Source organism: Macaca thibetana, chromosome 3 (genome assembly GCF_024542745.1).
Source record: "Macaca thibetana thibetana isolate TM-01 chromosome 3, ASM2454274v1, whole genome shotgun sequence".
In the NCBI taxonomy this organism is placed as follows: Eukaryota; Metazoa; Chordata; class Mammalia; order Primates; family Cercopithecidae; genus Macaca; species Macaca thibetana.
The window spans coordinates 138,832,707-138,854,555 of record NC_065580.1 but is presented as its reverse complement, the minus strand read 5'-3'; the positions used below and the strand labels follow the sequence as shown (position 1 = coordinate 138,854,555).

At 47.5% G+C, this 21,849-nt stretch overlaps 1 protein-coding gene across 1 annotated transcript in view; it reads left to right on the top strand.

The window, feature by feature from the left end:
• Positions 1-21,849, top strand: part of PRKRIP1 (PRKR interacting protein 1) — a 532,772-nt gene that overhangs the window by 478,621 nt on the left and 32,302 nt on the right. The window lies entirely within an intron of this gene.

The following is a 21,849-nucleotide window of genomic DNA, read 5'->3' as shown; positions in this document are numbered from 1 at the left end:
TCCACTCACCTATTTTAAGTACAGGAAAGAGCTGAAAAAAGAAAAGGGGGCTGGGCGAGGTGGCTCAAGCCCATAATCCCAGCACTTTGTGGGGCTGAGGTGGGCAGATAGCTTGAGCTCAGGAGTTCAAGACTAACCTGGGCAACATGGCGAGACCCCATCTGTACAAAAAATAAAAAAAAAAAAATGTAGCCAGGCATGGTGGTGCAACATGCTACTCTGGAGGCTGAGATGTGGTCCCAGCTGCTCTGGAGGCTGAGATGGGAGGATTGCTTGAGCCCAGGAGGTCAAGGGCTATAGTGAGCTATGATCATGCCACGGCACTCCAGCCTGGGAGACAGAGCAAGACCCTGTGTCCAAAAAAGAAACAAAAAAAGAAAAAAAAAAAAAAAAAAGGAACGCAAGGGAGGAGAGGGGAGGGCAGGGCGCAGTGGCTTATGCCTGTAATCTCAGCACTTTGGGAGGCCTAGGCAGGCGGATTACTTGAGGTCAGGAATTCGAGAACAGCCTGGCCAACATGGTGAAACCCCTTCTCCACTAAAAATACAAAAAAATTAGCCAAATGTGGTGGCACATACCTATAATCCCAGCTACTCAGCAGGCTGAGGCAGGAGAATCACTTGAACCCGGCGGGCAGAGGTTGCACTGAGCCAAGATTGTGCCACCGCACTCCAGCCTGGGAAAGAGAACAAGGCTCCGTCTCAAAAAAAGAAAAGAGAAGCAGACTGGGAGCTGTAGCTATGCCGAGTTCATCCTGAGAAGGCAGGATGGCAAGTGAAGCTTCTCAGCCCCTCCGCAGAGCTAGACAGGCTACCTGCAGCAGAGGAAAAGTAGACTGCTCTCCGCCTTGTGTCTGGAAAAGCTAAAGCAGCCTGTGGCCTCAGGATAGAGGAGGCCGCACTCCTAGAGTTTACCTAGGAAAGGCAGACACAAGTATTCCCTGTGGGTTACATCACCGGCCCACAAGAGAAGTCAGCTCTAGGCCAAGGTGGGAGGATCACTTGAGCCTGGGATGTGGAGGTTGACGTGAGCGAAGATCACACCACTACACTCCAGCCTGGGCAACAGTGAGACCCTGTCTCAACAAAAAAATAAATAAATAATAAATATTAGAAAAAAAGAGAAGTGAGCTCTAGATTTTAGCCAGAATCAGAAAAATGACAAGGCATCCAGGGCCAGGCGTAGTGGCTCACGCCTGTAATCCCAGCACTTTGGGAGGCCGAGGCAGGAGGATCACCTGAGGTCAGGAGTTCAAGACCAGCTTGGCCAACATGGTAAAACCCTGTCTCTACTAAAAAATACAAAAATTAGCCAGGCGTAGTGGCGGGCGCCTGTAGTCCCAGCTACTCTGGAGGCTGAGGCAGGAGAATCGCTTGAACCTGTGCAGTGAGCTGAGATCGCACCACTGCACTCCAGCCTGGGCAACAGAGTAAGACTCTGTCTCAAAAAAAAAAAAAAAAAAAAAAAAAAGGTAGAAAAATGGCAAGGCATCCACAAAAATTTTCTCATCCCCTTACTTCTCCTGTCTCCTTTCTACCAGGGTCAAAACAGCAGCTAGTAAGGAGGAAAGGAGGTAAACAGGGATTTGGAAGCAGAATCTACTCACAACCGCCTTCCTGGAACGAAGGCTCCTCCTGCCACCAGCCCTCGAGAGGGAGGAAAGAGAAGTCTTTTCTTTTCTTTTTTTTTTTTTTTTTTTGAGATGGAGTTTCACCATATTGGTCAGGCTGGTCTCAAACTCCTGACCTGAGATGATCCACACACCTCGGCCTCCCAAAGTGCCAGGATTACAGGCATGAGCCACTGCGCCCAGCAGGGAAGAGAAGTCTTAACCCTGCTAAAGGGAATGATTTCTCCTTGGTGCCTGGATGACCATGCATGTCTCTACATCAGCCATGTAGGCAAGGCCTAACCACAGCTGGCGTGAGCCTTGGTGGAATACCCTTATGGGCTTCCCAGAACATGAAGATGTAGGAAGACTGGGTGGGGCTGCCTGCCTCTCTCCCAGGAGGGCTGTCATGAGTCAGTTTCTTATCACCTCCCAGGTTCTTTTCTTCTTTTTTTTCTTTTTGAGACAGAGTCTTGCTCTGTCTCCCAGGCTGGAGTGCAGTGGTACAATCATGGCTCACTGTAGCCTTGACCTCTTGGGCTCGAGCAATCCTCCCACCTCAGCTTCCTGAGTAGCTGGGACCACATGCCTAGCTAATTGTTTTATTATTATTTTTAAAGACAGGGTCTCGCTCTGTTGCCCAGGCTGGAGTGCAGTGGCATGACCATGGCTCAGTGCAGTCTCGACCCTTTGGCTCAGCAATTCTCCTACCTCAGCCACCCAAGTAGCTGATACCATAGGTACGCACCACCACACTGAGCTAATTTTCCTTTTCTATTATTTGGAGAGACAGGGTCTTGCCATGTTGCCCAGGCTGGTGTCAAACTCCTGGCCTCAAGAGATCCTCCCACCTCGGCCTCCCAAAATGCTGGACTGACAGATATGAACCACTGTGCCTGTCCTGGAATTGGTTCTTAGCAACAGAGTGCAATCTGTGTGGCATTGTCATCTGACCCCTTTTGATTCAGTGTCACTCTGTGGAACAAGGGACAAAGGGAGCTGACACTTTTGGTGACCTTGTTATTGCTGTCTATGTATATAATAAAGGGCTTGAATCTAAAAAGAGCTTGTTACTTCTTTTGAGATGGAGTCTCACTCTGTCTCCCAGGCTGCAGTGCAGTGGCGCAATCTCTTCTCACTTCCATCTCCACCTCCCGGGTTCAAGTGATTCTCCTGCCTCAGCCTCCCGAGTAGCTGGGATTACAGGCATCTGCCACCACACAAGGCTAATTTTTGTGTTCTTAGTAGACAGAGGATGTCACCATGTTGGCCAGGCTGCTCTCAAACTTCTGACCTCAAGTGATCCACCCGCCTCGGCCTCCCAAAGTGCTGGGATTACAGGTGTGAGCCACTGTGTACAACCTACATTGCCTCCTTGAAATAAGAAAACGATAGCAAATGTTTTAGATGATGTGTCTTCTCCTATGAAGCACAGGAATTTTGTGCTTTGTTCTTGCTCTGTCACCCAGGTTGGAGTGCAGTGTTGCGACCTTGGCTCACTGCAGCCACCACCTCCTAGGTTCAAGCATTTCTCAGGCCTCAGCCTTCCCAGCAGCTGGAATTACAGGTGTACACCACCATACCAAGCTGATTTTTGTATTTTTAGTAGAGACAGTGTTCACTTCGTTGGCCAGGCTGGCCTCAAGCCATCTGCCTACCTCGGCCTCCCAAAGTGCTGGGATTATAGGCGTGAGCCACCAAGCCCAGCCCTCTGTTGCCCTCTGTTGTTTTGTTTTGTTTTTCTTTCTTTCTTTTTTTTCTGAGACAAGATCTTGCTCTGTCGCCCAGGCTGGAGTGCAGTGGTGCGATCACAGCACACTGTAGCCTCAAGCAATCCTTCCACCACAGACTCCCATATAGCTTGAACTATAGGCATGTGCCACCACGCCTGGCTAATTTTTGTGTGTGTGTGTGTGTGTGTGTGTGTGTGTGTGTGTTTTGTGGAGACAGTGTCTGGTTATGTTGCCCAGGCTGACCTCGAACTGCTTGGACTCAAATGATCTGCCCGCCTCGACCTCCCAAAGTGCTGGGATTACGGCATGAGCCATCACGCCCAGCCCCTGATTTGAGAGGGTGTGTGTGTGTGTGTGTGTGTGTGTGTGAACTGAGAGTAAAAAAGCTCCTTCAGCAAGTACCCAGGACGACCAGTTTTCGTCTATTTTCCTTTCCCTTGGCAAGTCATGAGAAAGAAAACACCACAAAACAACTTCCTAACAACGAATGCCAAAATGAAACAAATAGCCTAACTGTATGTTAAGTCAGTGGCACAATTAGGCACAGTGGTTTGATATTCCTAGGGGAATATACCCTAAAGACAAAAGGACTACAAAGAAATCTTAAACAGCACTCAGTCATCATACTGTTAGCAAAGGTATTGGTGTGACTATTTTGAACTTATTCAAAGTTCAGATGGTATCGGTATGACTATTTTGAATACATACACACACACATATGTTTTATATATAGTATGGAAAGTCAGTGAGTAATTGTGTTGACATTATTAGGAACCAAGATGAGGAAAAAGAGATACCGATATATATATATCGGTTTTGTGGCTTTTGTTTTTATAGGAACAGAGTCTCACTATGTCGCCCAGGCTGGTCTTGACCTCCTAAGCACAAGCGACCCTCCCGCCTTGGCCTCCCAAAGTGTTGGGATTACCGGCATGAGCCACCATGTCCGACCGAGATACAAATATCATTTATTTTTATTTTTATTTTTTATAGAGACGAGGTCTCACTATGTTGCCCAGACCAGTATTGAACCCCTGTGCTCAGGTGATCCTCCTGCCTCAGCCTCCCAAAGTTCTGGGATCACAGGCATGAGCCACCATGCCTGGCAACATACAAATTTTTTTTTTTTTGAGACGGAGTCTCGCTCTGTTCCCCAGGCTGGAGTGCAGTGGCGCGATCTCGGCTCACTGCAAGCTCCGCCTCCTGGAATCATGCCATTCTCCCGCCTCAGCCTCCTGAGTAGCTGGGACTACAGGCGCCCGCTACCGTGCCCGGCTAATTTTTTTGTATTTTTAGTAGAGATGAGGTTTCACTGTGGTCTCGATATCCTGACCTTGTGATCTGCCCGCCTCGGCCTCCCAAAGTGCTGGGATTATAGGTGTGAGCCACCGCGCCCGGCATTTTTTTTTTTTTTTTTTTTTTTTTTTTTTTTTTTTTTTTTTTGAGCCAATGTCTCACTCTGTTTTCTAGGCTGGAGTGCAGTGGAGTGATCTCAGCTCACTGCAACTTCCACCTCCCAGGTTCAAGCGATTCTCATGCCTCAGCCTCCCGAGTAGCTGAGAACTACAGACGAGCTCCACCTGTAGTGGAGCTAATTTTTGTGTTTTTAGTAGAGACGGGGTTTCACCACGTTGGCCAGGCTGGTCTCAAACCCCTGATCTCAGGTGATCTGCCCGCCTCAGCCTCCCAAGGGGCTGGGATTACAGGCACTCAGAGCCACCGCTCTGTCGAAATATAAATATTAAATCAAAGTGAAAACCCTATGATTTTACAGTTGAACCCGGAAGGCGGAGGTTACAGTGAGCCAAGATCGTGCTGCTGACTTCAACCTGGGCGACAGAGCGAGACTCCATCTCAAAAAATAAAATAAATAAATAAATAAATAAATAAACCCCTATGATTTTAAATGGGAAAGATTGGCAGGTACACTCTAAAATATTAATTTTTCCGCTCTGTCCATTGAAAAGATTCAGAAACTACAGCAACAACCCTGTAGTAAAAGCATCCCTGGTGCCTGACAATGGTCTTTAATGTTATTTTTCACTGAGGAATTAGGGCTCCCTGGAAAAATGGCTGGTTTCAGGTTAGTGGCAAGAAATGGGGAAAATGAACCCAGAACATCTAGAAAATGAACTACCAGAAATCAAAGACAGAATTAAAGACCACCGAGATCTTTCTAAAAAGACACATGAGTTGACTTGAAGAGGCCCCTACTGACCCAATATACAACCATCCGAGTCTTACGAAAGAATATTGACAGGCCGGGTGTAGTGGCTCACGTCTGTAATCCCAGCACTTTGGCCGAGGCGGGTGGATCAACTGAGGTCAGGAGTTCGAGACCAGCCTGACCAACATGGAGAAACCCCATCTCTGCTAAAAATACAAAAATTAGCCAGACATGGTGGCGGGCGCCTGTAATCCCAGCTACTCAGGAGGCAGAGACAGGAGAATTGCTTAAATCCGGGAGGCAGAGGTTGCGGTGAGCTGAGATGGCACCACTGTACTCCAGCCTGGGTGACAGAGCAAGACTGTCTCAAAAAAAAAAAAAAAAAAAAAAGCTCAGGTCAAGCTGGGAAAGTATTGTTCAAATCTTCTATATTCTTATTAATGTTTTTGTCTTCTTTTTAAAAACTCAAATTGCCGAAGCCTGGATACGGTGGATCATGCCTGTAATCCCAGAGCTTTGGGAGGCAAAAGCAGAGTATTGATTGAGGCTAGGAGTTTGAGACCACCCTGAACAATATAGCAAGAAGACCCCATCCCTAATAAAAATTTAAAAAGTAACCAGGCATGGTGGTGTGGGCCTGTAGTCCCAAGCTACTCAGGAGGCTGAGGTGGGAGAATCACTTGGGTCCAGGAATTTGAAACTGCAGTGAGCCATAATAGCACCACTACAGCACTTTGAGAGCTTGGGCAACAGAAAAATACCCTGTCTCTAAATTTTAAAAACTAAGTCTGGGCACGGTGGCTTATGCCTGTAATCCCAGCACTTTGGGAGGCCGAGGAAGGTGGATCACCTGAGATCAGTAGTCTGAGACCAGCCTGGCCAACATGGCAAAACCCCATCTCCACCAAAAAAAAACAAAAATTAGCCAGCGTGGTGGCTCATGCCTGTAAACCCAGCTACTCAGGAGGCTGAGACAGGAGAATCCCTTGAACCCAGGAGGCGGAGGTTACAGTGAGCCGGGACTGCACCATTGCGCTCCAGCCTGGGCGACAGAGCGAGACTCCATCTAAAAAAATAAAATAAAATAAAATAAATAAATAATAAAAACATAAAAATTAACTAAATAAAGATGGATAAAATCAATTGCTGAGGGCACAGTGTTAAAGCGTCCAAATGTGATTGTGGGTTTCCTACTTTTCCTTTTAATTCTGCCAGGTTTTCCTCCTTACATGCTGAATATTGTTATTGGACCATACACATTTAGAGCTGTTATGTCTTTCTGTTGAATTGACTCTTTTATCATGAAAAACGTGTCCCTCTTTTTCTCTGGTAGTACTTTTGACCTTATAAACCACTTTGTTAATAATTTAGCCACACCAGCTTTCTCATAGCTGGTGTTTGTAGAATATATCTTTTTTCATCCTGTTATTTAAAAATGTCTGTGTTCCTATATTTATTTATTTTATTTATTATTATATTTTTGAGATGGAGTCTTGCTCTGTCGCCCAGGTTGGAGTGCAGTGGTATGATCTTGACTCTCTGCAACCTCTGCCTCCCAGGTTCAAGCAATTCTCCTGCCTCAGCCTCTCACGTAGCTGGGATTACTGCTGTGCACCACCACACTCGGCTAATATTTGTATTTTTAGTACAGACAATATTTCACCATGTTGGCCAGGCTGGTTTCGAACTCTTGACCTCAAATGATCCACCCGTCTTGGCCTCCCAAAGTGCTGGGATTACAGGCGTGAGTCACCAAGCCCAGCCTGTCTTATTTATTATTATTTTTAAAGACAGGGTCTTGCTCTGTTGCCAAGACTGGAGTGCAGTGGTACAATAATAACCCATTGTAGCCTCAACTTCCTGGGCTCAAGTGATCCTCCCATCTCAGCCTCCCAAGTATCTGGGACCACAGGTTCACTCACTGCTACCTCTGCCTCCTAGGTTCAGGCTATTTTCCTGCCTCAGCCTCCCAGGTAACTGGGATGACAGGTGCACACCACCACATCCAGCTAATTTTTGTTTTTGTTTTTGTTTTTTGAGATGGAGTCTTGCTCTGTAGCCCAGGCTGGAGTGCAGTGGCACAATCTTGGCAAACTGCAACCTCTGCCTCCAGGTCCGATTCAAGCAATTCTGCCTCAGCCTCCCGAGTAGCTAGGATTATAGGCACATACCACCATGCCCAGCTAATTTTTGTATTTTTTAGTAGAGATGGGGTTTCACCATGTTGGCCAGGCTGGTCTTGAACCCGTGACCTCGTGCTCGTGATCTGCCTGCCTCAGCCTCCCAATAATTTTTGATTACAGGCATAAGCCACCGTGCCCGGCCGGTCCCAGGCCCTTTTTAAACAACCAGCTCTAGTGGGCACTTACAGAATGAGAACTCGCTCACCCCCAAGGGATTCATCTGTTCACAAGGGATTCACCCCCATGACCTAAACACCTCCCATTAGGCCCCACCTCCAACCTTAGGGATTATATTTCAACATGAGATTTGGAGGGTCAAAAATCCATGCCATAAGCTGGGCACTGTAGCTCACGCCTGTCATCCAGCACTTTGGGAGGCCGAGGCAGGTGGAGCACCTAAGGTCAGGGATTCCAGACCAACCTGGCCAACATGGCGAAACCCCGTCCCTACTAAAAATACAAAAAATGTGCCAGTTGTGGTGGTGGGTGCCTGTGATCCCAGCTACTCAGGAGTCTGAGGCACTAGAATCGCCTGAATCCAGGAGGCACAGGTTGCAGTGAGCCGAGATCGTGACACTGCACTCCAGCCTCGATGACAGAGGGAGACTCTGTCTCAAAAAAAAAAAAAAAGAAAGAAAGAAAGAAAAGAAAAGAAAAAAGAAAGAAAAGAAAAGAAAAAAGAAATTGGGCTCAGACAGGTTAAATAATCTGCCAAGAATCACATAGCAGTAAAGGATGGGACTGTAATTCTAACACAGTGTCTGACTCCAAAGCCTATATCCTCTTTCATTTCAACTTTTATTTTAGAATCAGGGGGTACATGTGCAGGTTTGTTACAAAGGTATATTGCATGATGCTGAGGTTTGGAGTATGAATGAATCTGCTACTCAGGTACTGAGCATTTCTTAGCCCTTCCCCCCCTCTCTTTCCCCCTCTAGAAGTCCTCAGTGTCTATTGTTCCACCTTTATGCCCATGTGTCCCCAACATTGAGCTCCCACTATAAGTGAGAACATTCAGTATTTGGTTTTCTGTTCCTGCGTTAATTTACTTGGGATAATGGCTTCCATGTGCATCCATGTAACTGCAAAGGACATGATTTCATTGTTTTTTATGGCTTCATACTATTCCATGTTGTCCAGGGTGGTCTTGAACCTTTACGACCGATCTTCTCTTTTCCCAGTGAAATTGGGAGGCTCCTAAGGACAAGGATGAGGGTCTGGCTCGGGGGTGGCTCACGCCTGCAATCCCAGCACTTTGAGAGGGCAAGGCGGGCAGATCACCTGAGGTCAGGAGTTCGAGACCAGCCTGGCCAACATGGTGAAACCTCATCTCTACTAAAAACACAAAAATTAGCCGGGCATGGTGGCGCATGTCTGTAATCCCAGCTACTCGGGAGGCTGAGGCAGGAGAATCACTTGAGCCTGCGACACGGAGGTTGCAGTGAGCCGAGATCGCATCACTGCACTCCAACCTCGGCAACAGAATGAGACTCTGTCTCTAAAAAATAAAAAAGGACAAGGATGCAGGCTCTGCTATTCACACTAAGACTTCCAGGGAGCTGAGAAGGATCCAGTCACATTGTCAGTTCAAGACGATCTGGGCCAGCCAGGGAGACAGAGGTGCGTTCCTACAGAAGGAAATTTAGTAAGGAGAACTGTCGTGTCTCTCATGTGGCCCCCGCCCATTCTGCAGCAGCTTCAGGTGGGAAAGGTGCAATTCCAGAGAGTGTGAGTTGCTCAAGCTGCAAATGAGTAAGCAAGGGGTAGAGAGTTTTCAAATAAAAAGCGTGCAAACTCGGCCGGGCGCCATGGCTCACGCCTGTAATCCCAGCACTTTTGGAGGCCGAGGCGGGCGGATCACTTGAAATCAGGAGATTGAGACCATCCTGGTTAACACAGTGAAACCCCATCTCTACTAAAAATACAAAAAAATTAGCCAGGCGTGGTGGTGGGCGCCTGTAGTCCCAGCTACTAGGGAGGCTGAGGCAGGAGAATGGTGTGAACCTGAGAGGCGGAGCTTGCAGTGAGCCAAGATCGTGCCACTGCACTCCAGCCTGGGCGACAAAAAGCAAGATTCCACCTCCAAAAAAAAAAAAAAAAAAACGTGCAAACTCAGCTGCTACTGAGAGCCCCAGGAAAGGGAAGCAGTGTCCAGCCTGCCCCCATCTCACTGGGCCATGATCTCACTTCAACTTCTGTTTTCTGTACAGTTCTGCTTTGTCCTTGGGAAGAGACCTGCATGAAGTTGAATGGGGCCAAAGGAGAGACCAAGGAGGCGTAAATGAGCTCTGAAATGTCCCTGGGCAACAGAGAAGGAAGAGGTGAGGGCAACTACTGGGAGGAGGCAGGGCCCAAGGCATAAAGGACTTTAGGCCAAGGAGTTGGATTACCTGATGGCATCAGAGCATGGTAATGAAGCATACAGGGCCAGGAGTGGTGGCTCATGCCTGTAATCCCAGCACTTTGGGAGGCCAAGGCAGGCAGATCACCTGAAGTCAGGAGTTCGAGACCAGCCTGACCAACATGGAGAAATTCCGTCTCTACTAAAAATATAAAATTAGCCGGGCATGGTGGTGTGCGCCTGCAATCCCAGCTACTCTGGAGGCTGAGGCAGGAGAATCGCTTGAACTGGGGAGGTGGAGGTTGCGGTGAGCAGAGATCACACCATTGTACTCTAGCTTGGGCAACGAGAGTGAAACTCCATTTCAAAAACAAACTAACAAAAAAAATAGTATCAGCTGGGCATGGTGGCTCGTGCCTGTAATCCCAGTACTTTGGGAGGCCGAGGTGGGTGGATTGCTTGAGCTCGGGAATTGCTCGAGGTTGAGGCTGCAGTGAGCTATGATCGCGCCACTGCACTCCAGCCTGGGTGACAGAGTGAGACCCTGTCTCAAAAAAGAAAAAAAAGTGTCTACTAAGACCTCCACTCCCTATAATGGCACATGAAGTATCTCCAACCAACCCACTCAGTGAGTAAGATAGGAAAGCTGGTCAAGTGTATTTTTTTTTTTAAATCTTAAGCCATTGTAATGTTGAGGAGGTAGTGAAGAATGACAAGGCTACAGCCTGGAAGGAGAACAAAAAATCTAGAGAGGTGAGCCCAGCATTTCAAACTACTTTTTCCTGGAGTTGTCTGCCAATTTGGAAGAGGTGGATGAATGTCTAAAAGGCTGAGAAGCCTTTCAACAGCCTTGTTGGGCTAGGGAACAATTATTTGAATACAGGACCTGCCAAGGCAAGGGGCCCTATTAAAGCCTCTGTGCTTTGGAGTGAAACCAAAAAAAAAGCCTGCATCCTAGGAATCGGAAATAGACCAGAAAGCCAGGCGCAGTGGCTCACGCCTGTAATCCCAGCACTTTGGGAGGCCGAGGTGGGCAGATCACTTGAGGTCAGGAGTTCCAGACCAGCCTGGCCAGCATGGTGAAACCCTGTCTCTACCAAAAATACAAAAATTAGCCAGGCATCGTGGTGGGCACCTGTAGTCCTAGCTACTTGGGAGGCTGAGGTGTCACAAGAATTCCTTGAACCCAGGAGGCGGAGGTTGGAGTGAGCCAAGATCACACCACTGCACTCCAGCCTAGGTGACAGAACGACACTCTGTCTCAAAAAAGAAAAAACAATAGAAAAGAAAGAAATAGACCAGCCCTTCTGTGGACTGAAGTTCAGCTTCTAATCATCTCAGTCCCTGAAACTGAATAAAAGTAATCGTAGATTCGTAGATTGTTAGCACCCTCAGGCGCTAGCAATGTCTATCCTGGCAGAAGCCAAGTTAAATTCTCTCCAGAGGTAGTTAATATAATGCTAAATTTAAAAATAAATATCAAGGTTTAAAGGTTAAAAAAAATTATTCCTCAAGATAAAAAGTAACTCTTCACTGTAATAAAAAGTTAAATTCACCAGGAAGATACAATAATTCAAATTTGCATGTACCTAATAATATTGTCTTAAAATACATAAAGCAAAAATCAACAACTCTATAAGACTAAATAGCTAAACCAAAAATAGTGGGAAATTTTAACATGCTTTTCAACAGAAACTGATAAAATAGTTAGACAAATAATTAGTAAGGATATAGAAGATTTGAACAACTTAATCTATAGACATATGTGGTCACAGTGACATGATGAAGCCGGCTTGTATCCTCTCATGAGAACCAACTTTTAAAAATTTCAAGACTTTTGTGAACCAGCTGATATCACGCTAGTAGCTTGACATTAACCACTATGGGAATATTTATGTACTAGTGTGATAGGCAAATGCTACCAGTCAGAGTTTCATCCCCTTTCCCTCTGAAGCTAGTTAGATTTTTTACTTTTACTTTTTTTTTTTTTTAAATAGAGGTGGAAGTCTTGCTATATTGCCCAGGCTGATCTTGAACCCCTGGGCTCAAGCCATCCTCCTGCCTCAGTCTCTCTGGTAGCTGGGACACCATGTCTGGCCAGTCGTTAAATTTTGTTTGTTTGTTTTTGAGACTGAGTCTCGCTCTGTCGCCCAGGCTGGAGTGCAGTGGTGCGATCTCAGCTCACTACAACCTCCGCCTCCCGGGTTCAAGCGATTCTCCTGCCTCAGCCTCCTGAGTAGCTGGGATCACAAGCGTGTGCCACCACATCCGGCTTTTTTGGGTTTTTTTTTTGTTTTTTTTTTTTAATAGAGACGGGATTTCGCCATGTTGGCCAGGCTGGTTTTGAACTCCCGACCTCAGGTGATCCACCTGCCTCGGCCTCCCAAAGTGTTGGGATGACAGGCACATGCCACCGCACCTGGCCATGCTGCATCTTCTTTGCCCTAAAATGACCCCTTGATCTGAAGAGATGACGTAGGAGATCCCTTGCCCACAAGTCAGATGCATTTTGCAAGCCCTTGAACGATGGTGCTGGCAGAGGTAGGCAGATAGAAAATGCAAGCCCATTTCTGGTGTAGTACCAATTAGAGTAAGACAAATCAATGCCCCGCTCTAGGATGAAAGGCGGCCCGTGTAATCAACTTACCCCCAAGAGGCTGCCTGGGCTCCTCAAAGGATCGTGCTGTATCATGGGTCATTCTGTTCAGGCAGGCATTCAGTGGCAGCAGTAAATATATCAGCCTTGCTGAGAGGGAGCCCATGCCGTCATGCCCATGTGTAGCCTTCAGTCCTGCACGTGGACATTCTGCTCATGGACCAATTGCATAATCACTGAAGTAGCTTAGGACAGACACTGCATGACCTCCACAGACAAGCTATCTGAAATTCTTTCCTTTTTTTTTTTTTTTTTTTTTTTTTTTTTTTTTTGAGACCAGGGCTCACTTTGTCACCCAAACTGGAGGGCAGTGGCTTGATAATCACTTTTGGAGGCTGAGGCAGGAGGATCACGTGAGCTCAGGAGGTCAACACCAGCCTGGACAACAGAGCAAGACACCATCTCTACAGAAAATTTAAAAATTCGCCAGGCATGGGGATATGCTCCTGTAGTCCCAGCTACCCAGGAGGCTGAGGTGGGAGATTTGCTTGAGCCCAGGAGACTGAGGCTGCAGTGAGCTATGATTGCACCACTGCCCTCCAGCCTGGATGACAGAGCAAGATCCTGTCTCAAAAAATAATAATAATAATAATAAGTAAATCAATCAATAAATAAAAAGAAGTGTGGGTGCTTCGACCACATTGGCCTCTGGGTTTTCAAAAACCTGTCACCCCAAGCCTTGGCCGTATGGTGGGCAGGGCAGATTTACAGGCCCGAGCTGCCTCACAGGGCACAAGGAGCTAAGGGTGGAACTCCTCCCCAAAGCAACCCAGACAATGGAGGGTTCGCTCCCCTGCAACCTGGCAAATCCACATTGTTAAGTAGGTCAAGTTTATTGAGGTACAATGTTCATACGATTAAATCCACCCTTTTAAAGTATATGGCTCAAGTCCAGGCACGGTGGCTCACACCTGTAATCCCAGGACTCTGGTTTGAGACCAGCTTGGGCAACATAGTGAGACCCCATCTCTACAGAAAAAGAAAAAATACAAAAATTAGCCAGGCATGGTGGTGCGCACCTGTAGTCCCAGCTACTCGGGACTCGGGAAGCTGAGGTGGGAGGATTGCTTGAGGCTGAGAGGCAGAGGTTACAGTGAGCAGAGATCGAGACATTGCACTCCAGCCTGGGCAACAAAGTGAAACCCTGTCTCAAAATAAATAAATAAATAAATACCTAAATGCATAAAAATATATGGTTCAATAAGTTTGATAAATGTGGGTGGTTGTATGGCTGCACCACAATTCAGATATAGAACATTTTCATCATCCAAATATTATGCAGAGAGGCCAGGTGCAGTGGCTCACGCCTATAATCCCAGTGCTTTGGGAGGCTGGGGACAGAAGGATCACTGGAGGCCACGAGTTTGCAACCAGCCTGGTTAATATAGCAAGACGTCGTCTCTACAAAAATAATAATAAAGTAAAAAAAAAAATTAGCCAGGTGTGGTGGCGTGCACCGATAGTCCCAGCTATTCAGGAGGCTAAGGCAGGAGGATCACTGGAGCCCAGGAGTTTGAGGCTGCAGTGGGCTATGGTTGCACCACTGCACTCCAGCCTGGGCAACAGAGTGAGACGCCATCTCAAACGAAGGAAGGAACAGAGGAAAAGAGGAAGGGAGGGAAGGAGGGAGGGGGAAAGATATCCATTACCCGAGAACGTTCCCTCAGGCCCTTCCAAGTCAGTCCCTCCTCCTCCTTGGCCCATGGCAACTGCCGATCTGTTTTCCATCCCTATCATTTTGGCTTTTCCAGAACATCAAGTAAATGGAACCATTCAGGTTGTGGCCTTCTATTAATAGATCTGACTTCACTCACTAAGCATAATGCATCTGAGATCCATCCATGTTGTTGCAAGCCTCAAGAGCTCCTTCTTTCCTTTTTTTTTTTTTTTTTTTTTTTTTTTTTGAGACGGCATCTCGCTCTGTAGCCCAGGCTGGAGTGCAGTGGCGGGATCTCAGCTCACTGCAAGTTCTGCCTCCCAGGTTCATGCCATTCTCCTGCCTCAGCCTCCTGAGTAGCTGGGACTACAGGCGCCCACCACCACTCCCGGCTAATTTTTTTGTATTTTTAGTAGAGACGGGGTTTCACCATGTTAGCCAGGATAGTCTCGATCTCCTGACCCCGTGATCTGCCCGCCTCGGCCTCCAAAAGTGCTGGGATTACAGGCGTGAGCCACCTCACCTGGCCCCCACTCCTGTTTTTTTTTTTTTTTTTTTTTTTTTTTTTGAGATGGGGTCTCACTCTGTCACCCAGGCTGAGTGCAGTGGTATGATCTCTTAATCCGTCTTATTAATCTGACTCACTGCAACCTCCATCTCCTGGGTTCAAGTGATCCTCCTGCCTCAGCCTCCCAAGTAGCTGGGATTATAGGTGCACACCACCACACCTGGCTAATTTTTATATTTTTAGTAGAGATGAGCTTTCACCATGTTGACCAGGCTGGTCTTGAACTCCCAGCCTCAAGTGATCCTCCCTCCTCAGGCTCCCAAAGTGCTGGGATTACAGTCAAGAGCCACGGCACCCAGCAAAAGCTCCTTCTTTTTATTGCTGAGTAGTATTTCCCTGTAGGTCTAGATCACAATTTGACAGACATATGGGTTGTTTCCAGTTTTTGGCAATTTTGAATCAAGTTGCTGTCTGTATTCACATACAGGTCAGTCTGTGGACATATATTTTCATTTCTCTAGTTCGAGACCAGCCTTGGTAACAGGAGTGAAACTCAGTCTCAAAAAAGAAAAGAAAAAAGAAAAAAACAAACTTTGCTCTTCTAGTACTTTAAGTCTCAACCACTACTCAAAGAATTGAGGTAGGAGTGCCCACTCCTCTAGGGTAACCAACCATCCTGGCTTGCCCAAGACTCTCCTGGTTTTAGCACTGAAAGCCCCACTTCCTGGGAAACCCTTTAGTCCTAGGATCAAACTAGGACAGGTGTGGTCACCCCATTTTTTTTTTTTTAATTTTTTTTTTTGAGACAGAGTCTCTCTGTCTCCCAGGCTGGAGTGCAGAGGCGCGATTTTGACTCACTACAGCCTCCGCCTCCTGGGCTCAAGTGATTCTCCTGCTTCAGCCTCCCAAGCAGCTGGGATTACAGGCAGCACCCCCCACGCCCGGCTAAATTTTTGTGTATTTTTAATAGAGACTGAGTTTCACCAGGTTGGCCAAGTTGGTCTCGAACTCCTGATCTCACATTATCCATCTGCCTCGGCCTCCCGAAGTGCTGGGATTATAGGCGTGAGCCATATTATTGAGTGTCAGGCACTGTGCTAGGCATTGCAGGTCCAAACGTCATTTTACCCATGGGCCAGTGTCAAGGTAGGTTCGCTTGTACCAATCTTGCACATAAGGAAACAGCCTTAGAGAGGTTAGGTTGCTTGTGCAAACCCAGGGTAGGTGGCACCCAGTCTGCCAGTCTGCAAAGCACTGGTATTTTCCAGCCTGTAGACCTTGCTCCCTGGGTGCCCAGTACTGGGGCTCAGGGAAGGTGGATTAAGGCTCCCAGTGGCCGGACCTAGGTGGGGATTTGCTGCCCTCTGGTGGCAGAAGGGACGTCACTCAGGGTGTGAGACTTCTGGGCATCTGTGAGGTGGCCTTTCATTCCAGGCAGCCGGACCTCAAATCTGACCTCAGCCCTAGGAAGGTGCCGCACGAGCAGTTCCCACCAGGGTCTGCTGGGGCCCTGTCCCATCCATCTGTGAGTCACATGATCACTCAGGCTGTCACAGGCCCAGGGCTAGACTGCTGGGTTTGAGTTTGTGTGGCCCTGAGCATTGCTTTCTCCTCTGGGCCTCAGTTCCATTTCAGTAAAATCAGGATGATGGCCTGGGCAACATAGCAAGACTCCATCTCTACCAAATAAATAAACAAATAAATAAATAAATAAAAGATTAGGCTGGGCAAGGTGGTTCACGCCTGTAATTCACTTTGGGAAGCCGAGGCAGGTGGATCACCTGAGATCAGGAGTTCGAGGACAGCCTGGCCAACATGGCGAAACCCTGTGTCTATTAAAAATATAAAAATTGGTCAGGCATGGTGACGGGTGCCTGTAATCCCAGCTACTCGGGAGGCTGAGGCAGGAGAATCGCTGGAACCTGGGAGGTGGAGGTTGCAGTGAGTCAAATCGCACCATTGCACTCCAGCCTGGGTGACAAGAGAGAAACTCCATCCTAAAAAGAAAAAACAACAGAAAAATTAGCTCAGTGTGGTGGCACCAGTCTGTGGTCTTAGCTACTCAGGAGTCTAAGACTGAAGAATTGCTTGAGGCCAGCCTGGGCAACATAGCAATACCCCATGTCTACACAAAAATGTGAAAAATTAGCTGGGCATGGTGGTGTGTGCCTATAGTCCTAGCTTTTCTGGACACCGAGGCAGGAGGATCCCTTGAGCCCAGGAGTTCAAGGCTGCAGTGAGCTCTCCAACCTGGTGACAGAGTGAGACCTCGTCTATTGAGAAATCTATATCTGCTGATAAATATGTCCACAATTTAGACCACACTTAGACACTGAAGTTATTGCCAGTTCCTTCATACGCACATGCCTTAACTCTCTTGCCTTCGTGCATTCCTTCACTTCATTCATTCGCTTAACTTCCATCCAGCAGATATCTGCCAAGCACCAGCTCTGTGCCAGACACTGAGGTTGGGGGTGCCAAGGACACCTTTACCAACCGGACAGACACTGCCCTGCACTCCTGGCTCTGTGGCTTTCCTAGGAGCCCATGTCCCTCCAGCAAATGTTTCTTTTATTTTTATTTTTATTTATGTATTTATTTTGAGACAGAGTCTTGCTCTGTTGCCCAGACTGGAGTGCAAAGGCGTGATCTTAGCTCACTGCAACCTCTGCCTCCCGGGTTCAAGCAATTCTCCAGCCTTAGCCTCCCGAGTAGCTAGGATTACAGGTGTGCACCACCACGCCTTGCTAATTTTTGTATTTCTACAAAATACAAAAGAATACAAAATACAAAAGTCTATGGCCTCGCGTGTTCGTTTAGTAAGTGTCCATTTATTGATTGAGTCTTCATTCACTCTTTCTCTTAATGTCCTTATTCATTCATTCATCCATCCCTTCCTCATCTCACTAACACATCCATTCAGTCTTCATATATGTTTTCATTCCTTTATTCTCCAGGCATCCTGGAAGTACCCACTCTACACCACGCCAGGGTTGGAGGCTGGGATTCTGGCCCAGCCCACCACCCTGCCAAGCCCATGGGGACGCAGATGGTGAGGACATAGTGGTAACTACTTCACCAGTTATTGGGATTCAGAGCTGGGGGAGCACCAAGAAGGGAGCAATTCACTTCCTGGAGGTGGGGGGTAGGAGGGGCAATCTGAGAAGGCTTCTTGGAGGAAGTAGCATTTTGGCCAAGTTGAGAAGCCTGTGTGAGAGTTCTCTAAGGAGGAAAAGATGCTTTGTTTTGTAGACAAAAGTCTTTGTTCTGTGGAGTGTTTGGAGAAAAGTGAGATACTGGTTGCTAACGTGTGTGGTGCTGGGTGAGTTTGTGTGCCTGGCCCCACCCAGGTCAAGCCATCCCCAGGTTCCAATGACAGACCTGGGCCACTAAGGATCCTTGATTCCACCCTGAGCTCCTAGAAAACCACCCACTATCGGGCAGCCAGGAACGACCTTTGGAGAACAAACATGTCACCCTCCAGGTACCATCCACTTCTCCACCTGTTCATCCCCCTGGGGACTCAGTGGGAGGGCAACCCTGTCCCTAGGAGCCCATGTCCCTCCAGCAAGTGCTTCTTTTATTTTTATTTATTTATTTATTTTGAGGCAGAGTCTTGCTCTGTTGCCCAGGCTGGAGTGCAAAGGTGTGATCTTAGCTCACTGCAACCTCTGCCTCCCGGGTTCAAGCAATTCTCCAGCCTCAGCCTCCCGAGTAGCTGGGATTACAGGTGGGCACCACCTTGCCTTGCTAATTTTTGTATCTCTAGTAGAGACGGGGTTTCACCACATTGGCCAGGCTGGTCTCAAACTCCTGACCTCAGGTGATCCGCCCACCTCAGCCTCCCAAAAGTGCTGGAAGCCACCGCGCCCGGCTGAAATTCTTTAAGTAAGAGGCATGATTAAATATTACGAGAGCACAGAAGAATGGCTATTTTCTTTGTATGACTAAAGCCTCAGGGTTAGCAGGTATATTGTCAGCGAGGTAATGGTGTAGGGTTTTGTGATCAGTGGTACAAGAGAAGGAAAAAGGGAAAGGATGTGAAGGAGAAGCTCTGTCCAGTTCCTGTTCTGTTTCTCTGGGAGCTGGCCAGACATTCACAGCTGGGTCTTGGTATTCTCTTGTCAAACAAAAGTAATTTCCAGGACACCAACATCACACCAGACCATTCCATGACCACAAAAGCCTGGTGCGGTGGCTCATGCCTGTAATCCCAGCACTTTGGGAGGCTGAGGCAGGTGGATTGCCTGAGGTTAGGAGTTCAAGACCAGCCTGACCAACATGGAGAAACCCCATCTCTACTAAAAATACAAAATTAGCCGGGGTGGTGGTGAATATCTGTAATCCCAGCTACACGGGAGGCTGAGGCAGGAGAATCGCTTGAACCCGGGAGGCGGAGATTGCGGTGAGTGGAGATCGCGCCATTGCACTCCAGCCTGAGCAAATAGAGCGAAACTATCTCAAAAAAAAAAAAAAAAAAAAAAGAATTTCCAGAGACTGGACTTAAGAGATCCAAATATCAAATGAAGCTTGCAGAATGTCCCACCTCAGGAAGGAATGCTGAACAATTGATTGACACCCTTGTTGCCACCAGCCAGACTACCAGGTGAGTTATTACTCAAGATAACCATCGCAACCAGATATGCGACCTGCATACCCTCACGTGCTTTGCCCAGCCCAGTCTGCATACCCTACCCCGATGTCAGTTCCCATGCTTTGTCTAATAAAAAAAAAGTCCTGGCCGGGCACGGTGGCTCACGCCTGTAATCCCAGCACTTTGGGAGGCCGAGGCGGACGGACCACGAGGTCAGGAGATTGAGACCATCCCGGCCAACATGGTGAAACCCTGTCTCTACTAAAAGACAAAAAATTAGCTGGGCGTGGTGGCGTGCACCTGTAGTCCCAGCTACTCAGGAGGCTCAGGCAGGAGAATTGCTTGAACCTGGGAGGCGGAGGTTGCAGTGAGCCGAGTTCGTGCCACTGCACTCCAGCCTGGTGACAGAGCAAGACTCCGTCACACACACACACACACACACACACACACACACACACACAATTCCCACTGGTTTTTCCACAAATCAGCTGGAGGATCCCTTCACTTCTGCTGCCATCGTCTCCCCTACACTCAAGCACAAGCTCTGAAATAAACACCTTTTCTGGAAAATCTGCTTGGACCCCTGTTAAGTTTCATTACAAGTGGAGCCAAAGAGACTGTGGTCTGTAACCCCAAATGTATGTGAGCAACAGCTTTTCTCTTTCTCTCTCTCTCTCTCTCTCTCTTTTTGAGACGGAGTCTTGCTCTGTCGCCCAGGCTGGAGTGCAGTGGCACAATCTCGGTTCACAGCAACCTCCGTCTCCCAGTTTCAAGCTATTCTCCTGTCTCAGCCTCCGGAATAGCTGGGATCACAAGCACACACCACCGTACCTGGCTAATTTTTGTATTTTTAATAGAGATGGAGTTTCACCATGTCGGCCATGCTGGTCTTGAACTCCTGACTTCAAGTGATCCGCCTGTCTCGGCCTCTCAAAATGTTGAGATTACAGTTTTGAGCCACCATGCTGGGCCTTTTCTCTTTCTCAATGTCAACTAAACAAAAAATCAGGCTTTTAAAAAATTAAGGTTGGCGGGCGCCTGTAGTCCCAGATACTCAGGAGGCTGAGACAGGAGAATGGCCCGAACCCGGGAGGCGGAGCTTGCAGTGAGCTGAGATCCGGCCACTGCACTCCAGCCTGGGCGACAGAGCGAGACTCCGTCTCAACAACAACAACAACAAAAAAATTAAGGTTAGTTTTTTTCAATCTTACTGAGGACTGTAACCAGGGAAAGTCTTTCACAGAGTTAAACTGCTCCAAAACAGAGTTTCAGCACACATTTTATATTTATATTTATATACAGTTTATATACAAACATTTATACACAGTTGTTGGTGCTCTGCATGTGCTCAGAAGTTGTATCAGTCCAGGCGTGGTGGCTCATGCCTGTAATCCCAGCACTTTGGGAGGCTGAGGTGGGCGGATCACCTGAGATGAGGAGTTCAAGACCAGCCTGGCCAACATGGTGACTCTGTCACTACTAAAAATACAATAATTAGCCGGGCATGGTGGGGGGTGCCTGTAATCCCAGCTACTCGAGAGACTGAAGCAGGAGGATCGCTTGAACCTGGGAGGTGGAGGCTGCAGTGAGCAGAGATTGTACCACTGTGCTCTAGCCTGGGCAACAGAGTGAGAATCTGTCTCAAAAAAAAAAAAAAAAAAAAAAAAGTTGTATCTAATATGCTCAGAAGTTACAATAGAGCAAAATTTCATCAAGGCTTGTGTGTGAGGGTATATCTAGTTATAGTTTATAGAGGCTTGGCTGGGCATGATGACTCACGCCTATAATTTCAGCACTTTGGGAGGCCCAGGCAGGAGGATCACTTGAGCCCAGGAGTTCAAGACCAGCCTGGGCACCACAGCAACACCTTGTCTCTGCAAAAAATAAAAATAAAAAAATTAACTCGGCGTGGTGGCATGCGCCTATAGTCTCAGCTACTTGGGAGGCTGAGGTGGGAGGAGTGCCTGAACCCGGGAGTTCAAGGCCGCAGTGAGCTATGATCGAGTCCCTGCATTCCAGCCTGGGCAACCAAGCAAGATCCTGTCTCTAAAACAAAAACAAAAAAACAAAAAACAAAAAACAAAAAAAAAGTTATAGAAGCATAACCATTAATACTGTCAGAGATTATGTACAGGAAGAGGCAAGGGCTAGGATCATTGAATTTGTCTTTTCCAAAAATGCAGTGATTGGCAAGAAAGGTGGGAACCTGTGTTTTCTCTCTCCCTCCCTCCAGTTTATTGTTCAGGGAGTTATTGGAGAGGGCTGCGCTCAGTCACGAGTCAGGGCCTTTGTGAAATCCTGCTTGCAAGCAGAATGAGCAGACATGGTTCCTTAGGTTTACTACTTTGTCTCACACTACAAAAGGGTCATTCATTGGCAGAGGTGTATTTACTAGGGGCCA